The sequence below is a fragment of the Pinus tabuliformis genome, chromosome 1_2 (genome assembly GCF_031772625.1).
Source record: "Pinus tabuliformis cultivar Carrire ecotype Pingquan chromosome 1_2, CPIR1, whole genome shotgun sequence".
NCBI classification, from domain to species: Eukaryota; Viridiplantae; Streptophyta; class Pinopsida; order Pinales; family Pinaceae; genus Pinus; species Pinus tabuliformis.
In genome coordinates, this window is record NC_142298.1 from 355,756,723 (window position 1) to 355,767,901 (window position 11,179).

Genomic DNA, 11,179 nt, shown 5'->3' on the forward strand with positions numbered 1-11,179 from the left:
AGTACTTATAGGTCCTACGTTTCATGTCAATCATGTAGAGTCCAAACCCTCTACTTCCTCCAAAGTGATCAGACCTGCCACACAATTTAGAGAAGCATATACATAACAAGTAATTCAATGTGTGTGCATAATAAACATGTTATATCATCAAGCATAAACATATAAATCATGATATATTAGAAATGAGTCATAAAAAAACATGAGGCCATAACATATCAGGGATAAAACAGAGCTTCTTTATTGATATCAGCAAATAGTAGTGGAAGAATACAACCTGATCCAACCCCAGCACCAACGAAACCTTCCTCTAGGTCCATCTAGCCCAAGCCTCAAAGATCACCTCTCAAGTATGTGCAAAAGGATGTCATATAATGGAATATGAAATTCTCTACAAGGAAACAAATGTTCCCTATGATTGGGAGTGCAGGAGGCACAAGGAAAATTAGACTTGATCTAGGGACAAAAAGGACTATAATGTTGATATCCTATATCCTTCAGTGATTTAGGCCTTCCACTGAGGTGTATAAATACCACTAGAAATCAGTTGATTTAGTTAGGCCACGAGCTCTTATAGGTGGGATTTCGGTGAAACCCATAAACCCACCCCCCGAGAAATAGGAAATATTTTTATTTTTTCATTTTTTAAATTATGTATGCGGGTTTTGTATTATGGTGCCCGCAGGTGTACGCACTTTTGAAAGGGCAGAGTCGCGTATGGAATTGAAAATATTATTTTTTAATAAATGATCAAGTCTGAATGGGAAAGGGCTTCCCAAGGCCATATCAGAGCATCAAAACTATAGTAGTATTGAATGATGCTATAACACACCCACACTAGGATGTTTTTCCCAACATTTAGCTTGGAATATGTGTCCCATGACCTTGGTCTTATTTTTCCTTTATTTACTTTATTACATGGATTTTTAACCCAAGGCTGTTATATGGAATGTTTTTAATGAGACAACATTTAGTTCCTCACGCTTTTTCTTTTGACGTGGATCGGAGCAATGGATTTCAAGCCTAGTTTCTTGTGTCCTAGACTAGAGTTGCCTTCTTCCTTCTGTCTTTTGTCTATCTTTTTCATTCCTTTTTGAAATGTATAAAAGGGATTTCTAGATCCTGGATGGCTATGAAATTTCTTCCATTGTTGGTGGATTTTTTCCTCCCTTGCTAAAGTTTCCTTCAAAGATTAATCTACTGCAGAGAGAAGCTCAATGGGACACTTTGTCACCTCTTGCTTGGAATCTGAAGTTCTTAGGTTAAGATCAGCTGCATTAAGCTTGTTCTGTTGCATATGGAAGCTCAATTGGACACTCTAGCACCTCTTGCTTGGAATCTAGAACTGCTTGGAGGGGTTAAGAGTAGTTGGAATTGCTTGTTGGGATGCCATCTCCTTTCTAGAAAATCTGGAAGTCTCACTTTTGGTCGTTTTCTAGTATGAGACTCATGCATGCTAAATTGGGGAAATTGGAGGTTTAATGGTCACCTTTTTTTTAGGTTCATATTCTTTACTATTTTTTGCTGGTTTGGACATGGAAAAGCATGGTGACAATGTTTGAGGCAACTTCTACACTCATAAGGTATTTTTGGAGTCCAGAGGTTGCTCCAATATGTACTGCATAATCTGTAGTTATACTAACGCTGTAAGGGTTTGTTCAGTTCCAATTCCATACACAAACTTGCAGTCTGCAGTTATTGTAGATGTCATCAAGATTATGTCTGACATATTATAGTTCTGTTGGAAAAGTGAGTCATTTCAGAATTTTGTTGGAAAAGCTGGTAGGCTTTCCCACATTAGAAATGTTTTTGTTGTGTCTTCAAAGTGGTCAAACCTCACTATCAATCGATTCATTGAAAATCCCTCTCTCTCCATCATCTAAAGTTCCCCCTTCAGAGACCATATCCTTGTCTCTGGGGATTTAGAAAAAAAGTTAAAAGCCATAGAAAGAGTGTTGTGCAATAGTTGATTTACGAGTTGATCTTTAGCCATTTTGCAATTGTTTCTACTAAAGACCAAATGAATATGAAAAGATAGATCATGTAAGACATTAAACCATCTTTAATGTGAACCAAAAGAAACCCTTGTAGGAATGACCTTAAAACCGCTTAATTCAAAATATGGTAAAGTAGCTCCTGGATGGGGAACTACTCCTCTTATGGGTTTTGCAATGGCTCTATTTGCAGTATTCCTATCTATTATCTTGGAGATTTATAATTCTTCTGTTTTATTAGATGGGATTCTGGTTAGTTTGGGCTGAGGAACTCCAAAATTCACCTGGTGAGCTCTTGAAGAAAAAAAAAGAACTGAGGGATTGAAACCCAGACCAAATAGTGGCTTTGAGTTTTTAGCTTATCTTGTTCCAATAGTTTGATCGTGTAATTACTTTTCTCTAAGGATTTTTGGAATATGGGTGTGCGACTTGTTGAAATCGATCCATATTTATAGTACAGAAGACCGATCTGTTATCTTCATCAAGATGGTCCTACCTCGTTGGATATTTCATTTCTAGAATATTGAATCTCTAGAGCACGAGGTCTATCATAGATATGTTCCGGAAGATCTGAACTATGGTTTGTACCTATCATTTCCTCGTCACCAGACTTCCAATAAATAAATTGAAAGAGGTATTTCCTATAATAAATCAAAGGATCTATCCCCTCTCATAATTATGTTGATTATGACCAAAGAATGATATAGTATCTGATTTCTCTTAGTTAGCATATTTCGCCGAATGAGCGAAAATGAAAAGGTTATTACCCAGAGAACCTTTTGGGGATTTGATAAAATCATCGAGGTCTAATTGAAATCTGAGGTTCGGATTGATTCATCTATTGAGATATCGACAAGATAATTCCTATAAATCGTCTATATTAGTTCTTTTCTAGGGAACTGATATCACACGAATAGGGTAAAAGATCGTTCAAAGGGCCTATAGTGATTTATCATAGGGATGAGCCGACTTGAAATTTTGGCACTTTTTGAAATTTTGGCACTATAGAGTCTTCCAATAGAAATGTTGGATTGTTTCGAATGATCTTCATTTCTCCAGCCGGTCTGTGGGTATATGGTCGGTCTGTGACCCTTGGATGTCTTTGGCACCCTTGGGGTGATCTCGTAGTTCCTACGGGGTGGAGACGATGGGGTCGGTCCATGGAATGGCCTTTTTTTTCCTTTTACCACATTTTGCTCAAAGGGATGAACGTTGAGTTTCCTTATTAGGAAAAAGGATCAAATCGAGTTCCTTGTAACGGAAGTGACAGTGATACAGTTTCTTATCACGGCGAAGGAGAGAATTGCTTTTCACCCCCTTCTTATTAACAATTTATGATCCTCGAGCCTATACTAACAATCCATATAGCCAATTCTCCGCTTTTAGAAATCCTGTTGGTCGAGCATGCTCCGCATCCTCTCCTTATCAGTCGAGCCCCCTGTCGGGTCCTTGCACCTCGGGGATTGGGGTGGGTGGGTCAGAGATCTCAGTGGCTGTCTGCCCTACTATTTCAAAGCCTCACCCGCCGGGTTTTGTCTATAAGTACGGGGTACATTCGGCACTGCTTATCAGTTTGTTTTTTAGTCCCTTTCATTCTTCCGCCCTGGCGTCCTGTGCTCAGTCCGCATCCATCTCTCGCCCATGGCCCCCTGTCCTCTATGTCTATCGTTGTCAATCTATTTCCATGGGTCGAGCTACTAAAACTGTTGTTCCTGCCAAAATTCATGATCCCCGAGTCGAAGTTTAAGGTGATTGGCAAGGCAAAGTCGAGAAATTTCGTGCTCTGGAAGAGGCAATCTACTATCAAACCATGTTATTAGGAATAACAAGGGCATCTTTGAATACTCAAAGTTTTATATCCGAAGCGAGTTTCCAAGAAAGGGGCTCTAGTTTAAGCAAGACCACTGAGGGCTATGAACTTTGAGAACCCTGTTCTCTCTGGCATTGGTAAGAGATTCTGACCTCCTTTCTATTTGGGAAAGGGTAGTACATTGATATTCCATGGGAGGTGAGATCACACCCTGACTCCTTGGTTGCATGAGATCCTGGTGCCAATCAGACTCAACCTGTCCTCTCTTGAACTTCCTTGTTGTTCACCAAAACAAAGGAAATCCAAAATTATACAAGAAGAAAGTTAACCTGTGAAGCGCAATTAATCCACGTAAACACGTTTGAAACAAAAGTAGGGGAAGAAAGGGATACATGGTGGCTCCATCCTATAGGGAAACAATAGTGTAGAGAACCCTAGTGAAGTATATCATCCTCATTTCTTATTTATTACTTTGTTATGGAATGTAGAAAAAAATTGCACAATATTATGTAAAAGTTTTAATTTTCGTGGTTTGGGAGTTCTAAACATTCAAACTTGTTGCAACTTGCATTTCTTACTATATTATTTGATATAGTTTATATATTTATAAAATCTGTTTGTACAATTTTTTCTTTTAACTGGACTCAAAGTTTTGACCATTAGTGACAACAAATTTATAGATGTCTTGTGGGACAATACAAAGACGCATGTTTCTACATATACTAAGATAAATAAAACATTTCTACGTACTTAATGGAAATTTTAATAGAAATGAATTTTTTTATTATAGAATTGATTATGTTAGGAAGCATTTATTGTTTATAGTAACTTAAATCTTTCCTTCGGCTAAAGCTGCTAACTATGAGGGGTGTTTCTATGCCAACCAAAAATCTCGAGGTCTTACACCTGGCCTCTTCCCCACCAATTTGGAGGGGTGTGGACCCAGTCCTCTCTATTAATGCAAGCTTGATAACTTTGTTGCTTGTTGCTACACCACATTCCCATGGGCAAGAACCTTTGTTTATTATCCTTGAAATAATCAAAAAGGTTGAGAGGTGTTTTTTCTCCCCTTCAAAATGCATGTATATTTTATTTTAGCTTGCATGTTCTGCAAATATGAATGTTTTTCATGGTTTTTTCAAAACCATATCCAATATAAAACCATAGTCATTCTTATGCGTGTAATTTCATTATTATAAATAGACTTTATGCAAAAGTTATACTCTCTACAGGTATTTGATGGTCACGGAGGAGGTGATTCAACAAGATTTATTCAGAATAATCTTCTAAATTTCATTTTTGAAGATTCAAATTTTCTAGATGCAATTTGAAAGGCTATAAGAAATGCATTTGTGAAGTTTGATCATGCTTTTGCAGATTCTTGTTGTTGGCATTATGATACAAGTGTTGTCCTTGATGGCAACTCACACAGATGACAGATCATAGTGCAGCAGGTCAGTAGCAAAGAGTTGATGATCAGACTACAAAGAATGAAGAAAGAAGAGTATATACGCAGGTTCACTATATACAAAGGAGCGTATACACGCAAGATTTCTGATCAAAAGTCGTGTATGCGTATGCACGCACTTTCATGCACGGAAAAGCACGTACATGTGGGAAAGCTTATTTTTGGGTCCGTGGTATTTAGACATATGGTTTTGGTCCTTGGTATTGCGTTCGAAGTGTTGAACCCATGTATTAGGTCCCTAGTATTGGTTCTCAATGGTTTTGGACCATGGTATTGAGTAAGGCCTAAGACTATAAAAGGAGAAGAAGATCATTAGGCAAATATATTTTTGAGAAAGTCTTGAATATCTTATGAAGTATGAGATCTAGTATGCAGGTTATGGGTTCATGATGCTTTGCTTGATATGAGCTAAGGAGGAATCTCAGCGATAGATGGAGAACAAGATCTAAGGATAGATCGGGATATAATGGCTTGGAATGAATCATCTCTACATGATGTATACGTTGGTTGACTATGATAGAAGCACGTACATACGCAAATCTGGTTTCTAACATATGTATTATCCTTGGATATGAAATGATCTGGGTATGTCTGAAGTGAGGAAGTGCAGCGAAGTTATAAAGTTCAGTGTTATGTTCTGTGTTCTAGTGACTGCATTTTGTTGACAGAGTTTCAGTGATTCAGTATTTGGTGATTCAGAGATTGATGATGCTAGTGATTATGTGCTTCAATGATATTGATGAGTCCAGTATGAAAATTGGATGAAACGTGGCCTTCAGATTATGGTATTGTGCTTCAAGAGTATCCAGTCTGAAAATGTATGAAACGTGGTACCTGGAGGAAGAAAGAGAAGGTTGTAGCCTTCTGTAGGTCGGCACCTACGTACTAGTACATCAGCTAGTACAAGAGCTAAGGGGTGGTAGCTCCCTTCCAGTAGCAACTGGAAAACAAGTAAAGGTTGGAGCATTTCAGTAGGCTGGCACCTACGTACTAGTAAATGGATCGACTAGTACAAGAGCTAAGGGGGTTGTAGCTCCCTTCCAGGAGAGTTTGGAGAATGAGAGAAGGTTGTAGCCTTCTGCAGGTAAAAGCCTGTGTACTGGTATAAGACTGCACCAGTACAGAACTATTGTAAAAAGAAGTTTCTTATTAAAAGGAAGATTGAGACGACTTGCAGCAGGTGGTTTTCACCCACATTGGGTTTCCACCTTACATCATGGTGTTCATGTGTGCTTCTTGTGTGTGATGATCTGTTCTATTTTACTGCTCCTGTTTACTATTCATATGGTTAATGATGTTTTGATGCACTCATTAAGGATCAACTATCTGAATCATAAGTTTACTGGATATACGCTTGTTGCATTACACACAGTTGCGTATACACACAGTTTGCCTTAACTGAAGTAGCGGATATGAATCTTAATATGGAAATGAAAAAGTTATATTGATTTGATAATACTGATTCACCCCCCCTCTCAGTATTATTTCCAACACTTGTTCCCTTGACAACACCTCTGGCACAACAACACCGACAACTCTTATATTTGGAAGGAAAGTATTTGCAGCATGGTTGATGTGAACCAATTGTATAGATTGTGGCCTGCATGGATGAAATGGCCTTTTGTTTTGTGCAAACTTTCATTTCTTAGTTGATATTTTTTCTGATTGAATGCTTTCTTGTGGTGGTTTGCATGAGTATGATTGTTGCTAATGCAGGGATTGTCATGTAGTGTTGGGTAAGAGAGGGAAATCAATTGAGATGTCTAGAGACCAGAAACCAAAATGTAGAATTGGAAGGGTGTGAATTGAATCTCTTTGAGGTTTTGTGTATGATGGGTATTTGAATGGTTAACTATCAGTTGCAAGGGAATTGGGAGACTGACACATGAAAGGACCAAGAGGCTCGAAATTTCCTCTCAATGCAGAGCCTGAATTGAAGGAGACTATACTTACAAAGGAATATAAGTTTTTAAAATTGATTGTGGTGATCTTTGGGATGCTATAACCAGTCAGCATGGAGTCACTATTGTACGGAGAGGGAATATGTTGCATAATGATCTAGAGCGCTACTCCAAGGAATTAGTTCTAGAGGAACTAAATCACCACACTTGTGATAAATTGATAGTTGTTGTTGTTTGTTTTTTTGTCAATCCTCCATGCCATGAACATCCTAGATCAAAATTCAGGAGGAGCATTTTTGCCGAAGGTATAAACTATCTGAAAGGTCATTTTGAATGTCCATAAAGGAACCAATAGCATAAATTAGTTTTATTATTAAGTTGATTTGATCAACAACTCCTTTATATGAAAGGAGACCTGCAACAAAGTGAACATTTAACCATTTACCCACTTGTTTATTTATTATGAAAGTTAGTTCAATAATTTAAAAGCTTGTTATTACTATGGAGGTGGAACTTGGAAGTACTTTACAGATCTATTTATTGGACAACAACAATGTTTGGGATTTTCTGCAATTGATACCAATGGATTGCCAAATGGGTTTTAAACTAGACAAAACACAATACCAGAGCAATGTATCTTGCTCTTGACATTGACCAGCCTCAGAAATATTGGAAATCTTGTAAACATGATTCAATTTGTGTGTTTCCCAATGCCACACCTATTGTGGATGAGGAGCAACCAATTCAACCTTCTGCCACAGAAAACACACCAATTAAAGAAAAAAAATCAGAAGGGAAGAAGGCTTCTTGGTTGAGGTAAAAGATGGGGAGCCTACTGGACCAAATGCATCAAGGTGGGCCACAGAGTTAGGCACAAGAATAAGGTCTCATTTGGTGGGTATGTGGAGAAAGCATGCGAAAAGGATATTATGGAGTACAACTAGTTAAAGATGGACAATTTTATTCTTTGGAATCACAAAGGAGATACACGGCCAAGATGCAACCAATCAAGCATTATGTTATTAGGAGGTTTACTTTCTCTAGACCCTAAGTATCATGGTCTATTAGGGCAAGTTATGCACCCACATGTATGGGTAACCATAGGAGAATTTTTTATTCTATGATACAATTTACTAGCCAATTGTCATACATTATTTATTATATGTTGTCGTTTTCTTTCCATTTGCTTTCACAAGTTTTTTAGCATGTAACTTAGTTGGCATGATTGTGCCTAAGCTTTTCGTTAAGGTTAAATACTAAGTTCCTAAGGTGTTCTTTTCTATGGTGACATTTTATTTTCTTTGTTTACGCGGGTCATCTAGCCGCATAGTGGCCACTATCGCCCAACTAAAGAAAACTTGTTTGAGTTTCTTTCTTTTCTGAGGAAAAATGACATTGACATTGCTAATGTTGAGGTATATGTCGTATAAATCCTTTATAGTCTACTTTATTTTATATTCCAATGTTCATCGTCTCTCATGTCTTATACTTTGCATTATATTTTCTTCATTTTTAGAAGAGGAACTAAATATTAATGGTAAGAAGCAAGAATTGAAGAAAGAGGAGAACAATAACACTACAGTGACAAATGCAGAAAGAGAGAGAAGAGAACCGATCTAGTCAAACCCTTAAAGCCAATATCTTTCATGAGACGCACACATACAGACTGATGGTCAAGTCTTTAGAGTTTGTGAATTCACTCGCTATGCCTTGGAAACACAACGATAATGTTTTGAAGTAATGAGACAATATTTCATGTGTAAATTGTAGTCCAACCAATATTAAGTTGGAAACTCATATCGTAATACTTGACATTTCATATAATATAATTTATGTGGTTGAAATTATTTATAGTTGTGCTTGATATTATTTACTATTGTAATTAACATATGTAACTTTGCGTTTTCATATTAGATGAACATGCACATTTTATGACATTTTTTAAATTTAGTCGCAAAATCATATTAATTAATTTATGTTGATTAATAATGAACACATAAAATCAATCTAAAACTACTAAATATTAGTTTATATTGATTGAGGATGAATACAAATAAAATGAATATACGACAGCTAAATTAGTCGTTTATAATCATCATTAATGAAAGTAAAGGAAATGAATATAAACTACTAAATTAGTCATTTATATAATGAATATGAAACTACCAAAAAAAGATAAATGACTATTGTAAATGATAAATTTGTGGTTACAAATTATGATTAAATTTTGCATATATACGACTATTAGTAGCTAATTTACAATATCTTATAACACGACCAAAATTTAGTCATTTTCTTTGGTCATTAATTGGTTTCTAATAATGACTAAAATTTGAATATATATGACTATTAGTAGCTAATTTATAGTATCTTATAACACAACCAACATTATGGTCATATTTCTTTGGTCATTAATTGGTTTTCTTGGATGATCATGTAGTAGTATATTTTGTTGTGTATTTGGTAATGAATTGTGGCAATTAATAACTAAATTTATGACTAAATATACTACTAAATGATAAAATTGAGACAACCAAATAATACGACTAAAAGTTAGTCACATTATAAGATACTATAAATTAGCTACTATTGGTCACCCACTAAAAAATGGTCATTTATATGCAAATTTTAGTCATTTTTTAAGTAACTAGTTAGTCATTTTGTACTAGTGTGCAATTTTGCTATCCAATCAGAATATCTTGCAGGTACAATGATTTTTGCATCAAGTGTTTTCTTCACTTCTTTCTCAATTGCTAGAAATAAGATTAGATTTATTGTTCTCAATTTCTGGTGAAATGGTTTGGCATTTGGTTTTAAAGGAATTTTGTGTTCAATAATAGATGTATCATATGTCTTCAAATCTTCATATCTCCATGCAAAAACATCTTTATACTTCTTGAACAATTCAATGTATTTATCTTTGATTTCCTGTGGCAGTGAGCTTGAAATTTTGATGTTTTTAATATCCTCTACAGTACCAATATTACATTCATGTACATCATCCTATTGGGAATTTAAGAAAGAGGAATTAGGGACATCATTTTGATCAAATAATATTTCAAGGGGGGACTAATCCTTTTGGAATATGATTATTATACAATTGAATAATATCATGGTCTGTTATCTTTTGCTTCAAATTCTCATCTTGCTGAAATATATTTTCCTGTACTTCCTCATTATCATCCTGATCAATATGTAAACATGAAAATTCTTCAATTTCCTATAGAAATTTCTTCAATTGTTCATCATCTTCAAATACTTGCCAGTGTTTCACATTGTCTGGGATAGAAGGTCTATATCTAACTTCAACTTGATATTGCAGCTGGAAGGAATCTGAAACTTTGAAGGTGCTTGCTGAAACTACTAGAGAATCTGCTTGTACATTATCCTCTCTTGGTATAGATAAAATGTTGAAAGCTTGAAAATAATTTTCTATATAGTCTCATACCTCATTCCTGTAAGCTTTCAATCTGGGATGCTTAGTCTGACAAAAGTTCCTAACTTGTTTCACCACTAACTCAGAATCACCAAATACTGATAATCACCAAAGGAAATAAATTTGAATGGATACAGGAATGTGTAGCAAGTTTTGAGCAGTTGAAGTAGTAATTGACAAATACTCGAGTTCTCAAGGTTGCAAATTCGGCTAAAGAGTTTTTGGTGTGTACAAATGTTTACAAGAGAGAATTTGGTGGAGTCCTGATGCAGGAGGGATATGTGGTATGTTATGAGTCAAGGAAACTGAATGAGCACAAGCAGAACTATGTGACACATGATCTTGAGTTGGCAGCGATCATTCATACATTGAAGATGTGGAGGCACTATCTTCTATACAAGAGGTTTGTACTAATGAGTGATCATAGTGGGTTGAGATACTTGTTTGACCAACCGAATCTAAATCTTAGGCAAGCTTCGTGGTTATCTATGCTTAGTGAGTTTGACTTTGATATCGGGTACATTAAAGAAAAGGAGAATAGGGCTGCAGATGCTCTTAGCAGAATAATGTAGG

General features: G+C 36.0%; 1 pseudogene; it reads left to right on the plus strand.

Annotated features, from left to right (window-relative positions):
* The first annotated feature begins 2,090 nt into the window (after window positions 1–2,090).
* LOC149205838 (putative protein phosphatase 2C 27) lies at window positions 2,091–7,513 on the plus strand (annotated as a pseudogene).
* Window positions 7,514–11,179: the final 3,666 nt, after the last annotated feature.